Source organism: Bufo gargarizans, chromosome 3 (genome assembly GCF_014858855.1).
Source record: "Bufo gargarizans isolate SCDJY-AF-19 chromosome 3, ASM1485885v1, whole genome shotgun sequence".
Taxonomy (NCBI): Eukaryota; Metazoa; Chordata; class Amphibia; order Anura; family Bufonidae; genus Bufo; species Bufo gargarizans.
The window spans coordinates 47,344,283-47,371,254 of NC_058082.1; the positions used below are offsets into that span (position 1 = coordinate 47,344,283).

General features: G+C 44.2%; 1 protein-coding gene and 1 pseudogene across 1 annotated transcript in view; one reads left to right on the forward strand and one right to left on the reverse strand.

Annotated features, from left to right (window-relative positions):
- The window catches only part of PDGFD (platelet derived growth factor D), a 183,628-nt gene that overhangs the window by 12,962 nt on the left and 143,694 nt on the right, over positions 1–26,972 (forward strand). The window lies entirely within an intron of this gene.
- On the reverse strand, positions 20,179–20,246 carry LOC122933504 (annotated as a pseudogene).

A 26,972-nucleotide genomic window follows, 5' to 3' on the forward strand; every position in this document is an offset into this window, starting at 1 on the left:
TTCCATCGTTGTCCCAGATTGGACATTGTTTGATGGTCTTTATTTTTCGAGCCTTGAGACTCGGCAGCTTTGGGCATATCCCCTAGGGCAGTGATGGCTAACCTTGGCACTCCAGCTGTGGTAAAACTACAACTCCCAAGATGGCCCCCTTGCTTGGCTGCTCTCAGAACTCTATAGAAATAAATGGAGCATGCTGGGAGTCGTAGTTTGACCACAGCTGGAGTGCCAAGGTTAGCCATCACTGCCCTAGTGGGTGAGTGAGTCGGCACTCAAACGGGCCAAAGAATAAATTCTCCAACTCATATTAGCATCTCCAACACCAACCCCTTTAAGAAACAGCCGAATGCATTTATAACAACTTTTTAATTCATTTTTTTTTTTTTATAACTACAGAAGCAGAAAACACGTCTGTATTCACAGCAGAAGGAAGAGAGGCTCCATAATCAGATTGAGAATGAACATTTAGATATTAAACAGTAAATGATCCCCTGGCTAACACAGTAGTACAGGAATGGTTTAAAAAACAACATAAAAGTACATTGTATACAGACAGCAATGTAATATCCTCATACTACAGAGATAACCACGGAGGCACAATATGCCCAGGACTGGTAAAGGTCAGACATGGGAAATAATGTCTGCTTTATTCTCATGGGAAGAAAGCATGAAAAATAGTGATGTTATTTTTCCTGTTTTCCTTGTGCGTCTTGCATTAGGACAATATCATTAAAACCCTGGAGCTTCTAATCTAAGGTGGGTGTACAAAGGCTGTCCAGATGTCCTATAGTCAGAGGACTTCCGTTCCAATGTCCTGTCTTAGTTACGAGAGGATATCCACCTACGCTCTGCCTCCTTTTATGGATCGACAAGACTTTACATAATAATTACATAATGTTTTTTTCAGGTTTTCGGCTCTTGTTCCTACAGGTGGAAAAGTCTAACATCCTTCCATGTCATGTGGCTTGCAATACTGTATTCTATTAGAGGCCCATTGGAGCATGTATCAATGCTACAGCGTTTCACCCACCTTCAATGGGTTGCATAGGGTTAGAAAAACATGGCTGCCTACTTCTAGGAACATGTTCATGAGCAGCGGTGTATCTACCACGGCGGCAGACCACACAGCTGTTATGGGGCATGGCGAGAAGGGACCCCGGAGCTGAACAACTTCTTTTCCAAACATAAATCTGTGGCATTTTCTGGAAGAGGCCACTAGGGGGAGCTCAGTGCATAGAAATTTTAGCAGCCTTCATTAAATTTAGTGGTAACTGTATAGATTTCTATGCTCTACACTATCTCTGGTAGTGGCTGCAAGCAGACAGTTTAATCATGTACTATATGCAGGATGTAAAGCTGTATACGGGGAGATTTATTAGTGCATTCATGCCAGTTGTCTGGTCTAAATACATTGAAAAATATGGTGTCCTGAATGAGGGCCACGTTTATGAGGCAAAATGGGTGACGTGGAGCCCAACTTTTTTTATTTATTTAAAATTGGCGCCACTTAGTAAGAAAAAAAATATCATAATTTATAGCACATCTTGTTGGGGTAGCATACTACGTTTTGCTATGGGGCCCAGTGAGATCTGTGTAAGCCCCTGTCCATGATCTGCATCTTATATCCAATGGCTGAGCTGCAGTGTCAGAAATGACCCATGGACAAAAGTGGCGCAAGATTGTTGGGCTAGGTGCATTTAAGGGTTATTTTTTAAAATTATTTTTAATTATTTTATTCGCCTCCCTCCACGTTGCCCGCAAAAATGTTCAACTATTACAACCCCTTTAAGTGATCCTGTGATCCTGCTATATAACCTGGGTCTAATATTTGTAGTATTTAGATTCCCAGCAATTCCTCCATTTTTACCCCCTTTTCATTGTATCCTGACTAGTCTGTGAGATATTTGGAAAGCCGTCATCTGGATGTGTCCAGCAGATCAGCCACCTCATAAACTTCTGCTCAGACCTGTCCTTGGCTGAAAGGCAACTGTTTGTAGCAGAAGCACTATCCCATCTACCTGTCTACAATAGCAAAGACCAGACATATTAAAACCTGCCCCTTAGGGCTCATGCACACGAACATATTTTTGTTTCCGTGTCCGTTCCGTTTTTTGTTTTTTTTTGCGGACTGTATGCGGAACCATTCATTTCAATGGGTCCTGGGAAAAAAATCAAGTTACTCCGTGTGCATTCCGCTTCCATATGTCCGTTCCGCCAAAACATTCCGCATTACGGAGAAGGATAGAACTGTTCTATCAGGTGCCGGCTGTTTTGTTCTGCAAAATACGGAATGCACCCGGACGTCATCCTTTTTTTTTTTTTTTGCGGATTTGTATTTTACATGTGCATGAGCCCTTAGACAAGATCCACAACCTGACGGACTAAATTGGAAGGGATCATGCAGAAATTAAAGGGATACTCCCAGTTAGGCTACATGCACACAACCGTATGGCATACGTTTTTTTTTTTTTGCGGATCCATTGCAATAATGCCTATCCTTGTCCGCAACCTAGAAAAAAATAGGACTATTGCACTATTTTTTTTGCGGAGCAACGTTCCGGCCATACTGATGCGGATAGCACACGGTGTGCTGTCCGCGTTATTTGTGGACCCATTGAAATGAATAGGTCCGCATCCTATCCGCAAAAAAAAACGAACGGACACGGAAACAAAATACGGTCGTGTGCATGAGGCCTTAAGGATAGGTAATCAATATCAGATAGGTGGGGCTCTGACACCCGGCACCTACAGAGACCAGAAGAAGGTTCCATACACTATGTAGTTCCTGGCACTGAGAGAGAGCTGAGCTGCAGTACCCCACCATGGCCACCACATAGTGTCCAGCGCTGTCTGCTACCAGTTGTGTACACAGCACAGCGTCAGCCCAAAATAGCTAATCAATGGGGGTGTCGGGTGTCAGACCCCCACCAATCTGATATTGATGACCTCTCCAAAGAATACAGGTTTATCTTCTGTTGTCCTCTGCAGTTTCTTGGATTAGACCGCGTTCACATGCTGAGGACTCTGACTTGTCATGTCTGGCATCGGTCACCGCTTTACAGAGAAAGCGCTGCTTTCTTACCGTGTGACAGAGACTGCATGCGTCATTTTAAAATCTGCCGCTTGCCATGCAGATGTTTTACAGCGCAGTGGAGCAGACTTTGTAATCTTACACAATGCATAGGATCTGTTACACCGACGAGCAAAAGGGTAGCAAATACCGTAGTTGCAAGTCCGATTTATGTATGAGATAGCCAAGATGATTGTCTATAAAATGATGGCAGTCTCACGTTCGAAGCTGTAGTGGATGGTGAGAAAGTCAAAAGTTCAAAACATTGCTACCCTTTGGTTCGTCGGTGTATCTGAGGTTTCCCACAGACGCGAATGTCATTATCAGGATGCACAAGTAAAACAGATCACGGAAAAATTCAGCTCTGCTATGTCTGTAGGCGGAGGCCAAGTCATAGATTAAGTACAGCAGGTCAGGTATACGGCATTGCAGGTTTATAGTGTTTTAGTATGATTTTGCCGAATTTTCTCCTTTTTTTTTATTTTTTCCTAATGCAAGTAAAATCGGCTAGGTGCCAAAATCTGTGCAGTGAATCCAAGTACTGTTCCCTGCCAGGCTCTGCTTATTTGCACAAGGGACGCATTAGATATTTTGTGCAACTACATTTTATTCTCATTTAACTGTTAGAGCGCCGCCCTACCCCACCCAGTTTCCCATGCGCCGATCACTCCCATGCAATGCAGAACGCAAAACACAACACCCCAGATTTCTGATGATTTCTACTTTTTCCATGAAGTGGAAGAAATTTTACCCCACAGAGGCTACGTTCATACGTGAGTGTTAAATAAAAATAAAAAAAATCCTACATACCTAATCCATTAGCTCACGACTGGCGGGAGGCCGCCATCTTGCTTGAAGATCTGGTTCAAAATCTTGCGCGGCCAAAGATGACATCATCACGGGATTTCGACTGAGATCTTCAAGCAAGATAACAAGCAAATGGATCAGGTAAGTATGATATTTATTTATTTATTTATTTTTTTACACTATTTCAGGTTAAATCAATTCTCTACCATGAAGCACGAGGAAATTCGGCTTTGTGGCGAATCGAATTTAACCAAAATTCGGACCGAAGTCCCCTTTGGATATTTCGATTTGCTAAACACAACCCGCAACGGATGTTCTGACACTGACTACTGCACTTCACTTCCTAGGCTGAGCTCCACACACAGGAGGAGTGGACGTTCCAAGCCATTTACTGTGGGTGGAGCCAAGACCAGGAAGTGGAGAAGAGCGGGGACCTGAGTGGTGTCGGAAATCCATACAGTTTTGGCCCATTTTGTAGAAAAATACCTCTCCGGAAAACCCGTTTAAAGTTTTTTTTATCTCAAGATATCGATTTTCTTGCCTTATTCTTAGGATAGGCCATTGATATCAGGTTGGTGGTCTATGAGCTGATCGAAGGGGCAGCCTCATATATTTTGTCGAGCATGGCATCTACTGACACAATGGTAACACCTGGTCAGTAACAGGTCCTCTTTTAATGCTTAAGTAGAAGTGCCTCACATGTAAATCACCTTCCAATGCTCAGGTAATACCATAGCTCCATAAAATGCCTTGATAAGATCAAACAGTTCCCAGATCTATTAACAGTGCTATACCATGTCTGTATGATGCTGGCTTATTTATTATCCGAGTCATGTCTTAAGGCCTATTTAACGGGTCGAACATTGACTTATAGGATAGCTGCCTTACATCTGGTGGCATCAGAGGCAGAGCTTGTTAAGAGCTCATTTGCATATTTTCTTTCACAGAATTCCAGAAGAGCATGTATGGCCTATAGACTTTCTGCTCATCTTTCTCCCTATCACAGCTCAGGGAGTGTGTCCTTTCAGCTACAGCTCTGTATCTGTCACAGCTTAGGTGATGTGTACATTCTTCTGCAGCTCTCATCCTATCACAGCTCACTGAGTGTTTCCTTTCTGCTGCAGTTCTCTACCCATCACAGTTCAGGGAGAATGTCCTTTTTGCTGCAGCTCTCTACCCATCCCAGCTCAGGTGATGTGTCCTTATGCTGTAGCTTGTAACAGTTAATATGGCTGGTGGTAGTTAAAAGATGGAACTGAGCATGTGCAATGACCTCAGTAGGTGGACATGCACATCATTATACAGATTAAACACCAGAGGGCGCCCATTATAATGAAGTAAGGGCACTTTCACACTTGCGGCAGAGAGATCCGGCAAGCAGTTCCGTCGCCGGAACTGCCTGCCGGATCAGCCAAAATGTATGCTAACTGATGGCATTAGTAAGACTGATCAGGATCAGTCTTAAAAATGCCTGATCAGTCGAAAAAATGCATTGAAATGCCGGATCTGTCTTTCCGGTGTCATCTGGCAAAACGGATCCGGAATTTATTTTTTTCACCTTTTTTTCAGTCTGCGCATGCGCAGAACGGAACGACGGATCCGGAATTCCAGTATTCTGAACTAATACATCCCTATGGGAAAAAATGCCGGATCTGGCATTCAGGCAAGTCTTCAGTTTTTTTCGCCGGAGATAAAACCATAGCATGCTGCGGTTTTCTCCTTTGCCTGATCAGTCAAAACGACTGAACTGAAGACATCCTGATGCATCCTGAACAGATTACTCTCCATTCAGAATGCATGGGGATATGCCTGATCGGTTCTTTTCCGGTATAGAGCCCCTGTGACGGAACTCTATGCCGGAAAAGAAAAACACAAGTGTGAAAGTACCCTAAAGAGTATATCTCGTCATAACAGTGGCTTGGCGGCCATTATTTCTGCTCAGCGTGAATAGACTTTCATCAGTGAACAGCACTGAGGCCCACTGATCCCTCGTCCAGCGTAGAAGCTCCCTGGCCCATGCAAGATTATGACGCCTGTGCCTGGTGGTGTGGTCAGGTACCTTTGCAGGTCGTCTAGCACAGTGTTTCCCAGCCAGTGTGGCTCCAGCTGTTGCAAAACTACAACTCCCAGCATGCCCGGACAGCATTTGGCTGTGCGGGCATGCTGGGAGTTGTAGTTTTGCAACAGCTGGAGGCACACTGGTTGGGAAACACTGGTGTAGCACACATACCACGCTGATGTAAACTGTTACGAATGGTCTGATGTGACACTTGGGTGCCTCTCACCTCCCTTAAATGTGCCTGGAGTTGTGTGGCATTCATCATCCGGTTCTGCAGGGCATTGTTCACAATGAAGCGGTCATCAGTTTGGGATGTGGCTGAAGGAGGTCCACTTCTATGCCTTTCTGTGACTCTTCCAGTCTCTCTGTGTCTATGCTGCAACCTGCTGATGACACTCTGTGACACTCTAAGCTCAGCGGCCACTTCTGTCTGAGAACATCCTGCTTGAAGCCTCCAAATGGCGAGGTACTGTTAGTCAATTGTTAGATGTCGTCTTGGTCTCATGATGTCAAAATGTGAACAGCATGATGAGGAGCACTGTTTAAATACCAATTCTAATTTAACCAGAAAATGTATTGGGCGAGTCATGGATCAAACACCAGCAAGTTGTGCAAAAAGTACTGAAACACTGAAAAGTTGGACATGTGCATCCAAAAGTTTAGAGAAGGTCACATTAAGTTCACCTGTTAAGCTTAGAGGGCATTTTAGGTTCATCCTGACATTTCACCCACAAGCCAAATATCTCTAACTTTTTCTGAGTAGTGTAGTATGGACATAACAGACATGAGTGGCTATAGTGTAGAAACCATACCGTAACGGTGAATACTGGCTGCAAGCTGTACAATGAGTGAACACAAAAACTGCTATAAAAATAAACACGTGATGTCATTGTTTCAGTCGACTGGAATTTCCCTTTAACAAAAGCATCTAAGAAATCATATAAACAATTCTGTGAAACTTTTATTTACTGTGGAGTTATTTCCGACGTGTCCTCCTTACAGGACAGGAGGTTGTGACTCAACGTCTTAATTTAGCTCCAATCAATATTTCATAATATGGGGCTTTAGAAACATCTTTGTTGCTGGAGATCCGGGCCTGTTGTCTGCATTACGAGCCTTAGGATTGTCAGAAGGCATTAGGTTATCTTTGAATGCATCTGAAAGTGACCTACAAAACATTCAAGTGCATTTGCAAACTCCTAAATTCATCGCCACTTAGAAGAGGGGGCTCGGAGAAGGAATCTGTTCTGTCTGCTCATATGTTTTAGGCGTCATTCATTTTTTTTATTTCAGGATATCTATAAAAGCCTCTGCCTGCAGATACAGTAAGTGTTACATAAGGAGCGGCCGCTGAATACATTTCAAGGGCTACAGGAAATTCTGCTCTTACAAGTTATCCATGTGATGGTTCCTTTGTTTTTCTGGAAAATTAACATTTTAAAATTAAACTATTTTAGCTCCCATTGCAACCTTCATCCAGTTTTCATAAAGAGGACCTGTCCCCTCTCCTGACACGTCTGTTTCAGTAACTATTTGCATTCCCCATGTAATAACAATTCTGGAGCATCTATTCTTCTGGCTCTAGGTTGTGTCATTCCTGTATTATTCCTGCTAGAAGTTTATCAATAAATTGCCAGCAGTCTGCAGTGTACTACTGGGTGTTACTGGGTGTTACCCAGCCAGTCAGTGCTGCTGGTGTCATACTGGTAACACCGACCGGTAACACCCCTCTGTACCTTCACTGCAAGCTGCTGACGATTCATTCATAACATCTAGTAAAAATAATAAAGGAATGGCACAACATAGAGACATAAGAATAGACGCTCCAGAATTGTTATTACATGGGGAATACAAGTCGTTACTACAGCAGACAAGTCAGGAAAGGGGACAGGACTTCTTTAACCTAGTTGCACTTTAGGGCTAAACTATTCCGGCAGCCTGTTGTTTAGGGGGACAGCCTGCAGTTCATTGTATCCGAAATAGCCCCACTGGAGCCCATTGACTATAGTGGGACTCGGCGGGGTATGGCCTGTTTCTGCCATTAGTGCCAGGATTCAGCTGGACAAAAAGCGATGCTTGCAGCAATATTTGTCCGGCCTCATCCTGACACTAAGGGTACGACCACACGGCGTGGTCGTGATCTGTTCGGGGTGTGACTACTAGCTGCGGTCAAGAACCGCAAGGCCAAGTAGGCCGCAGCTGCCTGATATTTAACTAATAAAGACCGCAATTTGTAGGTGGTCTGAATTCTTAATGGACATGCAGTATTGAAGGTTAAGAATTCAGACCGCCTATACAATGCATTCTTCATTAGGAAAATATCAGGCAACACAGCCGCTACCCGACAAGATCCCGACCGCGCTGTGTGTTTGTACCCTAACTCCGGAAACAGGGCTGAACCCCGTCAAGTCCCATTATAGTCAATGGGGCTTGGTGGTGCTCCGGCCCTTCCCGGCTACGCAGGGCACGGTATACATTACGACAGGATGTTCTCTGTTGGAACAGCCTACCGGAAGATTTTAGTGCTATTGGATGTGCAGGGACAGCAACAGCACCCAGGCCCCGGATCCTGAGGGGACCCAAAGAATAATTTAGTATTGGCACATGGAAGGTGGAGGTCCTGTTACAGACACAACAGCATCAAGTTATTCCTCTGGCTTATATGTATTTCCCTCAGTCATTTCTCATTCAGGGCTCTTTAAAAACTGGGACGTCAGGGTTTCTTTGAAATAGTTAGGAACTTGGATTTAGGGAAAAATGCTGAGATAATCTTCTACAGTGGTGATGGGGTCTTGAAGAGGTTTTCCTGAGAGTATTACACTATACCTCAGGATAGGTCATCAATATCTGATCAGTAGGGGTCCTGATCATCAGCAGTTTGAAGAAGTTGTGGTGCTCCAATAATTGCTGTGGCCTTCTCACCCCCTCAGTGCTGTATTTGTATAGTGGTTGTACTTGGCATTGAGGCCCAGGTCCATTCCATTGACCAATGAACTGACTAGAAAGATGCCACGCCCTCTTCAAACAGCTGATCGGCGGGGCGCCAGGACTAGAAAGATGCCACGCCCTCTTCAAACAGCTGATCGGCGGGGCGCCAGGAGTCAGAACCCCACAATTCGATATTAATGACCTATCCTGAGGATAGGTCATCGATAGTGCACTCCTGGAAAAGCCCTTTAACAGTTTGCTTTGAACAATCCCTTTCAACAAAAACAGGGCCGGACTCGGGATAAACACCAGCCCTGGAAAAAAAGTTGCATACCAGCCCGGCAGCATCGCGTCATTATTTACTTGTTTATAAAACACGTGTGTAAACACGAATATGAACTTTGCCCCACAATAGCTCTTTTGTAGAACCCCCATTGTTCATATTATCACAGTAGACCAGCTTTTGCCAACCAGCATGCCTCACTACCACTCTCAGCATGCCCACACAGCGTTTCGCTGTCAGGGAATGCTGGGAGATGTAGTTTTGCACTAGCTGGAGGCATGCTGGTAGGGAAACACTACAAGTAAGTCAGAACTAAGAATAATCAAAGAACTTTACTTTAAAGAATGGAAGACACCGTTTCAAGCTCTTACTTTATATTAGTTACTCAACACATACAAAACCAGTAGTTGATGAATAGTGCAAAAAAAAACTTAAGAGGGGAAAAAAAGTGCAAATAAACCTTTTGAGGTAAAAAGTGCAAAATGTTATACTAAACAATAATTATATAGTTTAACAGTTCCAATAACGTTTTTGACAAAGTGCAGTTATGTTGCTTATAATTCTTTAACAGTACAAAATGTGCAAAAAACTTTCTATAGAAGTCATAATAACGTCCCCGTTTTAGAAAAGAACAAAACTTTTTTAAGATTTACCAGTATCATGATAAGCAACCCAACACTTTTCAGAAAGAAACATATAAACATTACTCAAAAACCAGTCCCACTCCTATCACTATCAGCCTCAGACAGGCTATACATGCTGGAATCGCTTAGATCTGCGCATGTATCGGCTGCCTGGGCAGGATATAAAGTGTTAGTGCCCAGGCAGCCGGTACATGCAGAAATCTAAGTGATTCCAGCATGTATAGGGTTTTTACTAAATCTCTCAGTAAATAGGCATTTAGTATAAGCCCTGTATGCTCTGGAATCACTCAGATTCCAGCATCTAGAGATCAGTATTGCCGAGTATCATTATATATAAGCATAATTATATATGTACAGCTGGTATAAGTTATACATCTTCTTGTATATAGTGATATGGACCATGCTGGTATAACCTGGGTATCTCCTGTATATAATTATATATGTACAGCTGGTATAAGTTATACATCTTCTTGTATATAGTGATATGGACCATGCTGGTATAACCTGGGTATCTCCTGTATATAATTATATATGTACAGCTGGTATAAGTTATACATCTTCTTGTATATAGTGATATGGAGCATGCCGGTATAACCTGGGCATCTCCTGTATATAATTATATATGTACAGCTGGTATAAGTTATACATCTTCTTGTATATAGTGATATGGACCATGCTGGTATAACCTGGGTATCTCCTGTATATAATTATATATGTACAGCTGGTATAAGTTATACATCTTCTTGTATATAGTGATATGGACCATGCTGGTATAACCTGGGTATCTCCTGTATATAATTATATATGTACAGCTGGTATAAGTTATACATCTTCTTGTATATAGTGATATGGAGCATGCCGGTATAACCTGGGCATCTCCTGTATATAATTATATATGTACAGCTGGTATAAGTTATACATCTTCTTGTATATAGTGATATGGACCATGCTGGTATAACCTGGGTATCTCCTGTATAGAGATCAGTATTGCCAAGTATCATTATATATAAGTATAATTATATATGTACAGCTGGTATAAGTTATACATCTTCCTGTATATAGTGATATGGAGCATGCTGGTATAACCTGGGTATCTCCTGTATATAATTATATATGTACAGCTGGTATAAGTTATACATCTTCTTGTATACAGTGTATAACTTATACTGGCTCTACATATATAATTATATGGAGGGAATACGGTGGCTATCCTGTGTGGGCAATATGCAAGGTGCACGTGTCTAAGCTGACCCACCCAGTCGGAAAAGGCAGGCGTATAGGACCATAGGAAGACAGGCACTCTATATGAGGTCACCAGCAGATATCAACAAAGGACAAGGGATAGTGTGTATATGATAAATACTATATTTATTTGGGTAGTAATAAAAAACGTTACCAATATAGGTCACTCCCAATGTACAGGGAGAGGAGTGGGTGGTGTAAGATAGATGAATGGATAAATGAATAAAGAAAAATAATGTGATGATAAAACACCCTGTATTGGGCTATAAGTCCAGAATCATGGTATGTAGAACTTTAAATATTAGACAAATATAGTCAATAGTCTGAGATGGATTCAGTTGATTAAAATAAGTAAAAAATTAGTAATTAGTACAAAGATCTAAATTGTGACAGGTTTAAAAGGATAAATCAGCAGCATTCCAGTTCCGATGGATGTGTATACACAGCTATGCAAAAGTTATTTTCAGCGAACCAGTGCCTGGTGGCGTCCCACCTACAATTGGCTATCTGGTCGTTGTTACCCTTCTGGAGGATTGTCGGTTCTTCTATGTGGGTGTCTCCGCGCAGGATCCTCTGTGTGCTGTGGATGCTTAGTGCGGTTATGGATAGACGGGGCCGGCTGCGCGGTTGCAGATGGATGCGATGACCGCGAAGGGCTGCTGTTTGTGGATCGGTCTGTCGATGCGAATGTTGCTGTCTTTTCCTCCGGTCAGAAGGCTGCTGACTGTGTCTGGCGTTCTTGCCACGTGCGGCAGTTTAGCGTGCGCTTTTTTCTGGCGCTTTTTTCCCGGTGTTGTCAATGGATGGAGGCAGCCTGATGGTGCAGGGGAGTTTGGAAGCGCTTCCCAGGGCTTGGATAACCATACGCGTTTCAAAGGATTGCAGCCTTCTTCATCAGTGGTAGTTGCTGATGAAGTACCTGGGGCAGTACCTCCTGTAAGTACCCGGGGCAGTGGGATCTCTGGTAACCTGTGCCTAGTGCTGATTCTGCTGGCTCTTCAAGCACTGGACGGCCTGGACCAGCAGCGTGGAATTGTGGATGGCAGGCAGTGCCAGTGAGCATTGAACAGAATGGCACCCGTGCTCTGCAGCCGCTCCGGCCTGAACTAAAGGTACGCGTCGTCCGATGTGCCACTTACGCAGCAGCGCTGATGACGTTTGACATCACATCATACAGCACACTGTGCGATCCTGTGCTGCCCCGACGCCCGACCTGCTCCTTGTGATCAGCACAGCCGGCCATGTGCTAGTAGCTACACCGGCCAAGGAGCCTCCTCGCTGTCGCCTGCGGCCGTCAGGGCTACCGGCCTAACGGGAATTTTCCTGGTATCCCGGAAGGTCAGTTCGGCCCTAAACAAAAACAAGTGTTGATCTAACTTCTGGGGCCCACAATGGTCAGCTATAATCCCTGATTGAACCTGTCAGGAATGAATAAAGTGATTGTACAGGGTTAGAAAAACATGGCTATTTTTATTTTTTGTTTGTTTTTTTAAACTGTGCTTGTGTCTGGCATTGCAGCTCAGCTCCATCCACTTAAGGCTAGGCCATCAGTGTTCGATCAGTGGGAGTCCGACCTCCAAGAACCCCACAGATCAGCAGAGTGTAGCGCTTCTGTGGTCATGCACAAGTGAATGGGACGAGATGCCATACAACGTGTAGCCTATTCTCCAGCTGGACCTATGGCGGGCCCTTCACTATGCTGAGGGATGGACCCCACCAAATAAAACATCCAGAAATACCCTTTAAGTCATGGCGCTAAAGCATTCCCAGCTCACAACTGGTCATTACCCAGCAATGTTATTGTGTCATGGGATGAAAGGAACTGAAAAGACCTCACAGAGGATGGTAATACATTGGATATACTTATATGGGAGAGGTGAGGATGCGGACGTGAGGAGACAATAGATGGGGGACACACAAAGGAAGGACTGGTGGCATCGATTGTATCCTTAAGCAAAAGAGGAGAACAGTAGGAGTACATGTCGTGCGGTTCACAAGTCTTTGTAGTGCTCGCTCACTTACTACCTTGTATTTGATGTAATCAACAAAGTCTTAGAACATAGGAAACAGGAAACCAAATATAGACACAGCACGTAATAGCTTCCAAGTAAGAAAGGGCACAAATGAAAGACCACCTAAGATTAAAAAAACAAAAACTGTAAATACGAAGCTTCTGTTTTCCTCTTCTGTTTTTTTTTATTTGGTCATTCATTGTGACCGAATGAAAAAACATTTCGGAGGCCCTAAACAAATTTATATCTGGTAAATCTTGTATTATCTCTAAGTTTTCCCATTCACGCTGCTAAGTTTGGCACAGTGGCTCCACTAAGCTCCCTCCCATCGCACTGCCCCATATCATCGGTACGTCCCCCCCCCCCACATCAGCCCTATACGCTCCCCTCTCAGCTTAGCAGTGCATCCTGTGCTCTTCAGCCATTGCTCTACAGCTGGGAAGAGCCCCCTCCTCTCCTGGGCCCCTGGGCCAGTATGTCCACCTCTGTAGTCATTTCTTTCAGCCAACAGCTTGTGGCCAGTAGGGGGCTCCTTATCTATGGTACTCCCATTTTTTGCTTGCTTTGCATGGTGGTAAAGTCCGCCACTGTTAATCCGGCGCATGGAGCCTTAAACGTGTTTATCCACTGGTACAAGTGAAGGCATATCATTAGGATATACTGTTCCTTTATGATTGGTAAGGGCCTAACCTCTGGGACCCCTGCCAATCCTGAATAAAGGGTCCATTGTGCTAATTGATGGGGACCCCAAATAAACCTCTGGATCAAGGGGCCACACTAGTTTAGCACTGCAAAGTTTGTACCTCCACAGTGGTGCTCCCATCTACCGTCTGTACAGGGAATTGCAGCACAGGTTACAGCCCCCCTGACTTGACTGCAGCTGTGCAATTCCCTGCGTGACACGTGGACAGGAATGCTGCACTGTTCAGGGTAAAAGTTGAAAAGGCTTTGGCCACTTTATTTTCAGGATTACCGGCCCTCCCAGAGGGTGGTCTCCCATAAAAATAAATCATAATCACTTCACTGATACTGATCTCCCCACTCCTTTTGTTCCACCACTTTTCAGTCCTCCACCAATCTGTACTTCCTGGTCCCTCTTGACCTACAGGAAATCACTGCTTAGCCAATCCCTGGCTGAGGTAGGTCACTATTGCTGCAGCAATGATTGGCTGAGAACTTATTTCCCCTGTGTCGAGAGGGATCACGAAGTAGAGACTGGTGGGATCTGAGAAGCATCGGAACAGGAGCAAAGAGAAATCGGTAGGGTGAGTAAGACTAATTTAGTCATTTTACAATATGTTACAAATTGAGAAAACCTCTTTAAAGGGGTTGTCCAGGATTATTTTTATTATTTAAACCCCCCAGTGGGACCTGTGAAGGGATCTGTACTTGCCTGCACCCCACTGCTCTGTGACTCCCAGTCCGTCTTCACCCGACTTCCTGTCTCGGTCAGCTTCCTGCACGGACAGGGTCAGGAGCGCTGATGCAGCCAATGATGTCGACGCTTGGTCATGTGCCGCTTGGACACTGCTGAGCCCCCTTTAATGCAGGAAGGTTACAGACAGTGGCCGGATGTTAGGTGAAGACTGCTTGGGAGCCAGAGTGCAGCGGAAGGGAGCAGATAAGTATAGATATCTTCACAGGTCCCTTAGGTGGGTGAGAATTAAAAACAAATCCTGGACAACCACTTTAAGTTCTTAACTTCAATACTGAAACCTTGCTAACCACCGAGCCATCACAATATTGATATTGAATTTCATCTCTACCAGAAGTATCGACGAGTGCAGGAAGATTTTCTCAGTGCAGACAATGGAGCTTTGCGTCGTCCCACGGAGGACTTCCAGGGGGATGCCACGCATTGATTGCTGCTTTTAGCTAACAATGTTACTCAGCAAAAACAAATGGAAGGAACGCTATTAAACCTGCTCCATCAGTCCCAAAGCCTGAGAGGAAGCGAGGATGACAGTGCAGGAAGAAGGGACTAGCACACATTTCTATAGTAAATAGTTAACAATAATGGGAAAGGAAGCACTAGAAATGCACACTGGCCAATTAATGACTAAATGCAGAGTCTTTGAAGCCATGATGTAATATCATGTAAAATGTGCCTCCAGCCTGGCATAGTAAATAGTGTGTACTATGAGCTTCCTATTCGGGTAAATAGCCAGTGGTTAGTCAACATGGATGGTGAATGTGTATGTGTCTTTAATGGGGGAGAAGAGAGCCACCACCAGAGACTTCTGTTGGTGCCTTATATCCTGGGAGAACAAAAGGATCAGGCAAAAATATTAATTTCACCTGATCACGTCATCTGTTGGGAGCTCCCATACATATTAAGATGTTGGCAGAACCCGCCGATCTTGGCAGGTTCTGCCAACAATACATGAATGTGTATGTGTTCCTAAAGCATACATAAATGATTTTAAAAATGGTGGATGTCTTCTTTACTTTCCCAATTGGGCCAAAGTCAACAATGAGTATTGTATTAGGATGCACTTTTTCCCCCAAAAGTTTGGGGGAGGGAAGAATGTCAGTGTGTCTTATGGAACAAATAATAATGACTGCTTTCATTATGGTAGCAGTCATTAGTAAGCAGAAGGTGCAGTAAGTGGTGAGTGTCGAGCTGCTGAGCTACAGAGTCTTGACGTAGTGCAGGTAGGCATGCACGATGACCTGAAACTGTGCGATGTTAGGTCACAGTGAAGTGCTAGGTCGGCAGAAGACCATGGAGCGGTGAGTGTCAGCACAGTAAGTTCATTAGAGGTCCAGTAAATTTATAAATTTTATTTTTTTGTTTGATGTCGCTTGGGGGTCTGATCTGAGATCTAAAGGAGGAATGGGGGTCTGATCTGAGGAGGAATGTGGGGGGTCTGATGGGTGTCTGAACTGAGGTCTGAGGAGGAGTGGGGGTCTGATACAGAGGTCTGATGGAGCTTGGGGGTCTGATCTAAGGTCTGATGGAGCTTGGGGGTCTAATGGGGGTCTGATCTGAGGTCTGATGAAAAATATTCTCTCATTATATTATATATTCCTCTATATCCTAGGTGCATCCTATGGAGCGAAAAATACTGTAGATAGATATACACCCGGGCAATGCTGGCTATATTTGTGTCACAAACCAGCGGGTGTGTACCCACTGTGCCACGTGTCCTCCCTCCTCTAAGGGCATTGTCTAATGGAAACCCCTCACTCTTCACAGTACCCCCGATTGTGGGGATAGACTTTCCCGTGGGGAACACCAGGTCGCTACCTCTTGAGGAGGATAGGCACACGAGGTAGCTGGTCCAGGCGGACCAGGAGGTACCTGAGAAAGGTACCAGATGTACAGGCGTTGTCAGCAGGCTGAGTCATTACTATGAGCAACAGTGCAGGACCGAAGTATGAGGCAGAGGCGAAGTCAGACAGGCAATAGGTCAGGGCAGGTGACACAGGTACAGGTCAGGCAATCCGGATTGGCAACCTGAGAGTCAAGGCAAGCAGGCAGGGATCAAATGGGTAGCAGAATCTAGGAACACAAGCAGCTATCAGAAACCTTAGCAGGACACAGGGGACGACACTGAGGCATCTGGGAAGGGGTCTGAGCTACTTATATATGTACAGGAGGGCTAGGATTGGTAGACGAGGTCACATGATCCAACCCATAAAACACAGGAAGGGACGCGCGCTGGCCCTTGGAAAGGAAATGCTGCAGGAAACAAGCACAAAGCATGCTGTGGCCAGGGCTGAAAGGAAACACTGGCAGTAGATCACCGCTGAACATGGCGCCCAGGACTGCGGCGGTAAGCAGGTGAACAGCGCTGCACAGCAGCCGATTTTACAATTTGCTAGTATATTTTTTTTTTAAGTTACATCGCATTTTGTGAGGTGGGTGGGGGTTAATGTATATGTAAGCTAATTGTATACAAGTCTTCTGCTGGTGCTTTATGTAAGAAAAATCCACCCACAGGATAAAATACACTGATTTACAGTATGTGAAGTGAACATGTTGGTAGAAAACAGAAGATCGTTATGTAATGCTCAATTTACTGTGGGGGTTTTCAGTCATCTGCAGCGGGGTTTAATTGGCCATCAGGGATATCTCTGCAAAAACTATTTTCTCTTATTGTCTTTGCTTTGAAGTTTTATGATCTGTCGAGAAACTTTACCAAGTATTTTATTACGGTTCTATATTCAACAATTCAATCCCAAGCATCTTAGCCACCAAAAAAAATTCTTTGCCCTTGTGACACACTGCAATTTAATATATAAAAGTGTTGCAGTGGATGGTGACACCATTTATTGAACTAATTCTCTGTGAGATTTTCTGGCGCCAGAGATCAAGATCTTTCCTATAGCCAGGTGAGATGATTTAGTGGAGAGCTATTATTTTCTTTTTTAGGGGGGGAACAATAACTGGGTATGAGATGGTCTCCACTGCTATCAGGACTTCTAGAAGTCTACTGCACCTTCACCTTCTGATTTCATACAGATTTCTTTCTACGTGATTCCAAAGGAATCTGAGAAAAATAAACCCTGTATGTCTCCGCTGATGGGTTTGTCGAAGGGGCAGTATGGATGTTTAGGTTTTTTGGTAGTCATATTACATGGTGGCGTGGATGGCCATCTTCTAAGGGATATTACAATGCAATGTAGGTCTCAATGTAGTATCTGCGGAAATGTACAGTAGGCCATACAAATTAGAGGTATATTGGCCAAGCCTACCGTTTTCTGAGGGACTGGTCAACCATCCAATGTGTACTGAATACCCCTGACTATCCTTAAATGGCAAATGTCGGGGGAGAGAAGGATTTTTCTGTAAGGTTTCAACATGGCCAGTCATTTTATTCTAGGATAAATGTGTATTCCAGCACTGTAAACCCGTCTCAGGAACGGAAATACCACCATATTACAAGGCCATTATGGCTCGGGCCTCATTCCCCGACCTGTGCTCTTCACAGCAGGCTCGATTCCGTGACTCCATCACGTCTGCTGGGCTGAATAGAAGGTTGCATGGGCTGAGGACCATTCCCTTGCCTGTCCCCGGCATGTGTGCTCTCTCAGCTCAGCAGGCACGATGACATCAGTACATCGTGTCTGCTGGGAGGAGCATGATCTGCTCCATTCATTGGGCTAGGTGAGTAGTACTGTCTTTTATTTTATTATTACCACAAGGGCTTCACTAATATTAGTGGATGCTAAAGGGAAGCACTACTGTGTGGGAACACTAAAAGGGCATAACTACTTTTTGGGGACACTGAGGAGGCATAACTACTGCGTGGGATTCCTAAGTGGGCAGAAATACTGTGCGGGGGACCCTAAGGGAATATTCTACTGTGAAGGGTGCACTAAAGGCGAATAACTACTATGGGAGGCATTAAGGGGGAATTCTACTGTGAATGGTGCACTAAGGGGGCATAACTACTGTAAAGGGGGCACTACTGATTGAGTGGGGGGTTGAATGGTGAGCGCGGACAGTCTCCACTAGTCTAAGGATAGGGGCTTGAGGGGAAGTTGATCTGGGGGAGGCATTCCGAATTTTGTTGTGGGGTCCAGTCTTTTCTAGTTATGCCCCTGTCCCTTCTCCGCATTCAGAACATATGCATAATTAGCCAGGTGGCGCACGTATGTGTATAAGTGGGGCGGCTGAGATGTGGGCCAAAGGAGAACTCAACTGGCAGGTATTTTGTGTATGGCTGGACTTTTTCGGATAATATAACATTTACCTCTGAGCAGTGGCAGCCATGTCTTCTCTAGTGTTGATCGCGATTATTCTAAATCGCAAATTTTTATCGCAAATATCGTCACTTCGAGAATTTGCGAAGATGTAGAATATAGTGCTATATATTCGTAATGGCAAATATTCTAGATTTTTTTTTTTCATCAGTAACCTCCCTTCTTGCTTGTGGGCCAATGAGAAGGCTGCAATGTCTTTGTCTGAGCTTAGCAACATCCCTAACAACCAATAGGAAAGTTGCCTACCCCTTACTATATAAGAACCTCCCCAGCAGCGATTTCTGCTGTTTTTTGCAGTTCTGAGAGAGAGAGCAGTGACATTGCTGTGCTCTGTGCTTTACTGTGTCATTACATTAGATAGATAAGTAGCTTATATATATATTACAGATAGTTAGTGGGAGATAGTCAGTGTAGGTTATATCCTGATATAGTGTAGCTGATAGGTTCCAGTGCAGGGTGTTAGGTAGTGTGATAGGAATTACTGTTTCTCTGCCGTCCATACATACAGGCTACAGACACAGTGCTGTGATGTCACAACAATACTTAGTGCACCAATCAGTAATATCTACTCAGACCTGATAAGATGTGAAGTTGCATGTATTGCACAAAAAATATGCGCATCATTAGTGCCGATTTGTGCAAAAATAATGACTAGAGATCACGAATTCTAGAATTCACTAATTTATGGTGAATATTATGCGAAAAATTCACAAAATATTGCAAAAACGAATATTGCCTATGCCGCTCATCACTAGTCTATTCCAGATCGACTTGTATTGCTGATGGACTAATCAACCGACCTCTGCATGAAATAAGTCAATCTCTGTGACTTTCTCTGCTCCATATCGTACAAGGAACAACTAAAAGTGATTTGCTAGGTGACTGAGTTTTCGGGCTATCAGGCAGCTAATGGAGTCTACAGTCTGCCCTTCCAGTTCACTGAGATGACTGACCAAGTGATGAATTTCCACCTGTAGCTATTAGTACAATGGATAACTTTCCACAAGAGTTATACCTTTTAGCACTCATGTGGTCTATTCCTATTAATTGACCTCTCTAATCCAACTCTCTGGCACCAGGCTTTCCTATCCATAACCCCATTTGGCCTTCAAGTGAATTTTTTTTCTCTATCTAGCCCAAAGATATGAAAGAAAAGTCCACAATAAAACTATTGAAATATGTGTAGAAAGAAGTAGGAAAATAACGTTTCCTTGATCGGCGCAGTCTCTGTGATAGTTACCTTTTTCACTCTGCAGAAACTGCATTTATTTTATCCAAATAAGGAGATGAAAGAAAGTAGACGGCACTCACCACGGCGGGGTTCATTCCTTTATTCTTGACATATGCTGAATACAATTTGAATGTATGCATCAGGGCTGGGGCGGACTGTTCCTACACAGAATGCTGAATGGCCCACAAAACTCAGTTTTGCTCCTCTCCACGGAAATCTTTAGTAAAAGGCGAAATATTTATATATGCTGAAGAGAAACCATCTACTTATTTGGATTCCACATTGTTCGTATACATGGACTGAGCAGCACATTGCTTTATTGATAGGATACACGGAGAGCCAGCGATTTAAACAGAGAGGCACTCAGCGGTGCCGCCCCGCTTCTTCTTTTCTACTTTATAGTAACCATGCATTTATTTTATGTTTTCAAAGGGGTTTCTGACACTTTGAAAATCTTCAGAAAATCCTGTATATAGAAAAATAGTAAAATATAAAATATACTGAAGGCTTGATCACATCTGCTTTGGAGGCACAGACATATTGAGATGATGTATTATCCACAATTACACTAAACAAATATAAACGCAACACTTTCGGTTTTGCTCCCATTTTGCACGAGCTGAACTCAAAGATCTGAAACATTTTCTACATACACAAAAGATGCATTATTCTCAAATATTGTTCACAAATCTGTCTAACTCTGTGTTAGTGAGCACTTCTCCTTTGTCGAGACAATCCATCCCACCTCACAGGTGTGGCATATCAAGGTGCTGATTAGACAGCATGAATATTGCACAGGTGTGTCTTAGACTGCCCACAATTAAAGGCCATTCTGAAATGTGCCGTTTGATCCCACAGCACAATGCCACAGATGTCGCAACGTTTGAGGGAGCGTGCAATTGGCATGCTGACTGCAGGAATGTCTACCAGAACTGTTCGCGGTGCAATGAATGTTCATTTCTCCATCATAAGCCGTCTCCAAAGGCCTCACAACCGCAGACCACATGTAGCCACACCAGCCCAGGACCTCCACATCCAGCATGTTCACCTCCATGATCGTCTGCGACCAGCCACCCGGACAGCTGCAGCAACAATCGGTTTGCATAACCAAAGAATTTCTGCACAAACTGTCAGAAACCGTCTCAGGGAAGCTCATCTGCATGCTCGTCGTCCTCATCGGGGTCTGGACCTGACTGCAGTTCGTCGTCATAACCGACTTGAGTGGGCAAATGTTCACATTCGATAGCGTCCAGCACGTTGGAGAGGCGTTCTGTTCACGGATGAGTCCTGGTTTTCACTGTTCAGGGCAGATGGCAGACAGCGTGTGTGGTGTCGTGTGGGTGAGCGGTTTGCTGACATCAACATTGTGGATCGAGTGGCTTCCAATTCCTGGAAGCTGAAAACATCCCAGTTCCTGCATGGCCAGCATACTCACCGGACATGCCACCCATTGAGCATGTTTGGGATGCTCTGGATCGGCGTATACGACAGCGTGTTACAGTTCCTGACAAAATTCTGCAACTTCGCACAGCTATTGAAGAGGAGTGGACCAACATTCCACAGGCCACAATCAACAACCTGATCAACTCAATGCGTCGGCCACACCAGATACTGACTGGTTTTCTGACCCCCCCCCCCCCCCCAACCCAAGAAAGGCAAAACTGTGCACATTTCAGAGAAGCCTTTGATAATAAACATAATACATATTGCCACATCCGAAAAGTCCAAACTATTAAAATAATTTAAATATCTATGCAGTGTATTCCGTAAAATAAAAAATAAAAACTGTGATATTCGCCATTTATTTTAGTCACCTTGTCCCCCCCAAAAATAGGATAGGACTGTTCAATTATGCGCCGGACGTTCCATAAAATGCGGAATACACGTGGCTTTTTTTGGCGTTTTATTTTGTTTGCGTGGTATCGAATGGTATTGAGTATCGCAATACTTTTTTATGGTATCGAAACCGAATCAAAATTTTGGTATCGAAACAACCTTACTCTGAAATGTCTTTGGAGACGGTTTATGGTAGAGAAATGAACATTTATTGCACGGGTAACAGCTCTGGTAGACATTTCTGCAGTCAGCATGCCAATTGCACTCTCCATCAAACGCTGCGACATCTGTGGCATTGTGCTGTGCAATCAAACTGCACATTTCAGAGTGGTCTTTAATTGTGGGCAGTCTAAGGCACACCTGTGTAATATTCATGCTGTCTAATCAGCACCTTGATATGCCACACCTCTGAGGTGAGATGGATTATCTCGGCAAAGGAGAAGTGCTCACTAACACAGAGTTAGACAGATTTGTGAACAATATTTGAAAGTCATGGGTCTTTTGTGTATGTAGAAAATGTTTTAGGCTACTTTCACACTTGCGTTTGATCGGATCCGTTCTGAACGGATCCGATCATATTAATGCAGACGGAGGCTCCGTTCAGTACGGATCCGTCTGCATTAATAACTTAGAAAAATTTCTAAGTGCGAAAGTAGTCTGAGCGGATCCGTTCAGACTTTCAATGTAAAGTCAATGGGGGACGGATCCGCTTGAAGATTGAGCCATATGGTGTCATCTTCAAGCGGATCCGTCCCCATTGACTTACATTGTAAGTCTGGACGGATCCACACGCCTCCGCACGGCCAGGCGGACAGCTGAACGCTGCAAGCAGCATTCAGCTGTCCGCCTGGCCGTGCGGAGGCGAGCGGAGGCTGAACGCCGCCAGACTGATGCAGTCTGAGCGGATCCGCATCCATTCAGACTGCATCAGGGCTGGACGGAGGCGTTCTGCTCCGCTCGTGAGCTCCTTCAAACGGAGCTCACGAGCGGACAGCAGAACGCAAGTGTGAAAGGAGCCTTAGATCTTTGAGTTCAGCTCATGCAAAATGGGAGCAAAACCGGAAGTGTTGCATTTATATTTTTGCTCAGTGTATATTCAGCTATATGACCACGGCAGTTCCATTAACATCAGTGGCATGCTATATGCAATCTCACTTAGGCCAAATTCAGACTTGCACTTTTCTGTATTCTTACATGGTGAAAAAACTGCACATATTTAACCATGCATTTTGATAAAATGCTGAAAATGATATGGTAGTTCAGCATAGTAGATGGGTTACCACCAGTTTTTCTGATGGTCCAGGCTAGTGAAGGCGTTTACGCCTGCTTTGCTGCTGTTCTAAGGTAGTGAAGAAATTAATGGCTGCTTCCTAGGTGGTCTAGGGTAATGAAGGGGGTAATTCTAGCATAATCTGTGGTGTTGGCTGTGGAAGAGGTTACTCCTTGCTTCTGTGGTGGTTCAAGTGACCTGTGTAGGACTTCTCTTATAAGGTTTAGGGTAGTGGAGGGGTTTACAGTTGGTTTTACTGACGGTCTAGGGTAGTGAAGGGGTTTATTGCTGCTTCACTGGTGGTTTAGGGCAGATAAGCTGTTATGCAAGCTTTTCATGTGTTATAGGAATATGAAATGAATGGTTACTGCTTACTTATGTGTTGGATGTAGGACTTCTCCTGCCATTTAGATTCTGTTTAAGAGCATGACTCGGCTTTAGTTCTGTGTTTTCTGTGAGAAGCTATTTGGCAGTATATATATACTTTACATGTGTGGAAACATTTATTCATAATGTTAGGGAATGGTATTTACAGGCTAAGCCATAGTAATAGTATGCTTCTGCCAAGATTAGATCTAGAGTTTCCTTCGTCTTCCCTTGTATGCTTTTCCCTTAAATGCTCTTTGGATTATAAGTAGACACCTCTCTCCTGTAGAGTGTAAGCTCTTATGGACAGGGACCTCTCTCCTGTAGAGTGTAAGCTCTTATGGACAGGGACCTCTCTCCTGTAGAGTGTAAGCTCTTATAGGCAGGGACCTCTCTCCTGTAGAGTGTAAGCTCCTATGGGCAGGGTCCTCTCTCCTGTAGAGTGTAAGCTCTTATTGGCAGGGACCTCTCTCCTGTAGAGTGTAAGCTCTTATGGACAGGGACCTCTCTCCTGTACAGTGTAAGTTCGTATGGACAGGGTCCTCTCTCCTGTAGAGTGTAAGCTCTTATAGGCAGGGACCTTCTTCCTGTAGAGTGTAAGCTCCTATGGGCAGGGTCCTCTCTCCTGTAGAGTGTAAACTCTTATTGGCAGGGACCTCTCTCCTGTAGAGTGTAAGCTCTTATGGACAGGGACCTCTCTCCTGTAGAGTGTAAGCTCTTATGGACAGGGACCTCTCTCCTGTAGAGTGTAAGCTCTTATGGGCAGGGACCTCTCTCCTGTAGAGTGTAAGCTCCTATGGGCAGGGTCCTCTCTCCTGTAGAGTGTAAGCTCCTATGGGCAGGGTCCTCTCTCCTGTAGAGTGTAAGCTCCTATGGTCAGGGACCTCTCTCCTGTAGAGTGTAAGCTCTTATGGACAGGGACCTCTCTCCTGTAGTATGTAAGCTCTTATAGACAGGGACCTCTCCTGTAGAGTGTAAGCTCTTATGGACAGAGACCTCTCCTGTAGAGTGTAAGCTCTTATGGACAGAGACCTATCCTGTAGAGTGTAAGCTCTTATGGACAGGGACCTCTCTCCTGTAGAGTGTAAGCTCTTATGGACAGGGACCTCTCTTCTGTACAGTGTCAGTTCGTATGGACAGGATCCTCTCTCCTGTAGAGTGTAAGCTCTTACGGTCAGGGACCTCTCTCCTGTAGAGTGTAAGTTCTTATGAACAGAGACCTCTCTTTCTCATTTTGTGTTCATTGTGTTACTTCACCAGTTGTACAGCCCTGTGGAATTAGTTGGCATTATATTCTTTTATGAACAAATACACTGTGAATTTTTATCTTCTTCCAATTTCTGTATAAGTATTTGTTCCATAATAATATGATGTATGATGTTAGGGCACAGGTCAATACAAAATCAGCCACACAAGCCTATCATGTCATTGGTCCCTTCCAAGATAGTTTTTTTGTATTAATCCAATTTAGTTAGTAACTTCTCCGCATATATAAAACGTGACATATCTGGGGCATGAAAGGGTCCCAAAAATCACTCCCCCCAATGCTCTTCCAAGGACTGGGATGTGATGAATTTATTCTTCTACGATATACATCCTTATTTCCAAAAACTGAACATCCATAAATTACAGCTGTAAAGTTTTTTTCCTATCATGATTCATTATCAAAAAAAGTGTAATTTCTCAACCTCCTCTGACAACTTGAAGGTCTGAGCCCATGAGATGATATGGACGCTTTTAAGAGATGTTATGTAAAGCTGAACATATTTACGATCAGAACTATGAATAGACTGTAATGGGAAACATATGAAGCTTCAGATGTTTGATGCATGCAGTGTTTTATCTGATCAGACATTTCTCAGTTACTGATTAAAAGAGAATCTCCTCTTTGGACAATACCTACTTGTCAGAAGGGTCCCTTGACAAATAGCTGCTCACATAGTGTCTCTCGGTTGGGACCTCTAGTGATCAGCTGTAATCTGCTGGGAAAACTGGTAATAAGTGTTCAATGTCCCTGCAGCGCCACCACAGGGGGGAAAAAACATTGCTAATTGTCAATGCAAATGAATGGGATTTCTGTGTAATACAGGACAGGTCCTCCAGCACGAGAGACATTCTTTTTAACCACTCTCCACTCTGGCCAAGAGATGAGGATCCTGAACGATTAAAGATGTTTGATGTTGAGAGCAATTATAATTATAGCCCTGAAAGTGATTAGTAGAGATGAGCGAAGTTCCTAAAAATGCGATTCGGCTCCTTTGCCGATTTTAACAAAAAAATTAGCTTCCATCAGCAGCACATTTCTTGGTAAATGGTGGGTGCAATGGCAGGAAACAGCGATTGCACCGCCCCCGCCATTGAACCCCTCAGATGCCTTTTTTATTGCTGATTGCGGCATCTGAGATGATTTATTAAGGCCTTTCATTTCAATGGGGCCGCAAAAGATGCGGACAGCACACAATGTGCTGTCCGCATCCGTAGATCCTTTCCGCGGCCCCGCAAAAAAGATAGAGCATGTCCTATTCTTGTCCGCAATCGCGGATAAGAATAGGCATTTCTATCATGGGACCGGCTACATTCACACGGCCGGTATCCGCGTTTTGCGGACCACAAATCACATACGGTCATGTGAATGTACCCTAATAATGCCCATTGTGCAACACTTAATAATAGTAATGCCCTCTGTGCCCCCTTCATAGTAGAAATCCCCATAGTGCCCCCTTCACAGTAATAATGCCCCCGTGCCCCCTTCATTGTAGTAATGCCCTCTGGCTCTGTGCTCCCTCCATAGTAGAAATGCCCAGTGTGCCCCCCTTCATATTAGTAATGCCCTCTGTGCCCCCTCCATAGTAGTAATGCCCTCTGTGCCCCCAGCTGTTTCTCTGTTCTGTTCACCTGCTCGCCGTAGCATTTGCAGTGATGAGCAGGTAAACACAGCAGAGAAGGCAGCGCTCATACAAAAAAAATGCGGACAACCCCTTTAAAGACATACTTGGAAAACATTACATACAGCGCTATAGAACATACAGGGTCATACAGCCCCACATATGTACCTCTTACATCCAGTGACTTCTCTCCTCTGATGTAGACATTCTATTTCCTCTTCTTCTCCTGTTAGACCAGACCACCATGGTGACTTTCAGCCGCGCCTCGTCTCTGCAGAGTTTAACAAACAGACATTTTACTTTCCAACTTTTCCATCATCCTCTCACCTTCTCAACACCCCATCCTGCCACCCCAATACTGTGTCCACTGTGATCCCCAATACTTTCCTGCAGAAACGGTCCCCCTGAAAATACTGGTACCACACAGATGTGCATCAGTACAAAAACACCTTTATATTGTGCGCTAGTAATAACCCCCCCCCCCCTTCCTTTCAGATCAGACCCCCATATAAAACCCTAAATGAGATCCTCCAATCTCAGACCAAACCGTCTTTAGACCTCTATGTCAGACCCCATATAAGAGCCCAGTTTTAAACCTCAGATCAGGCCCCCATTAGACCTCTATGTAAG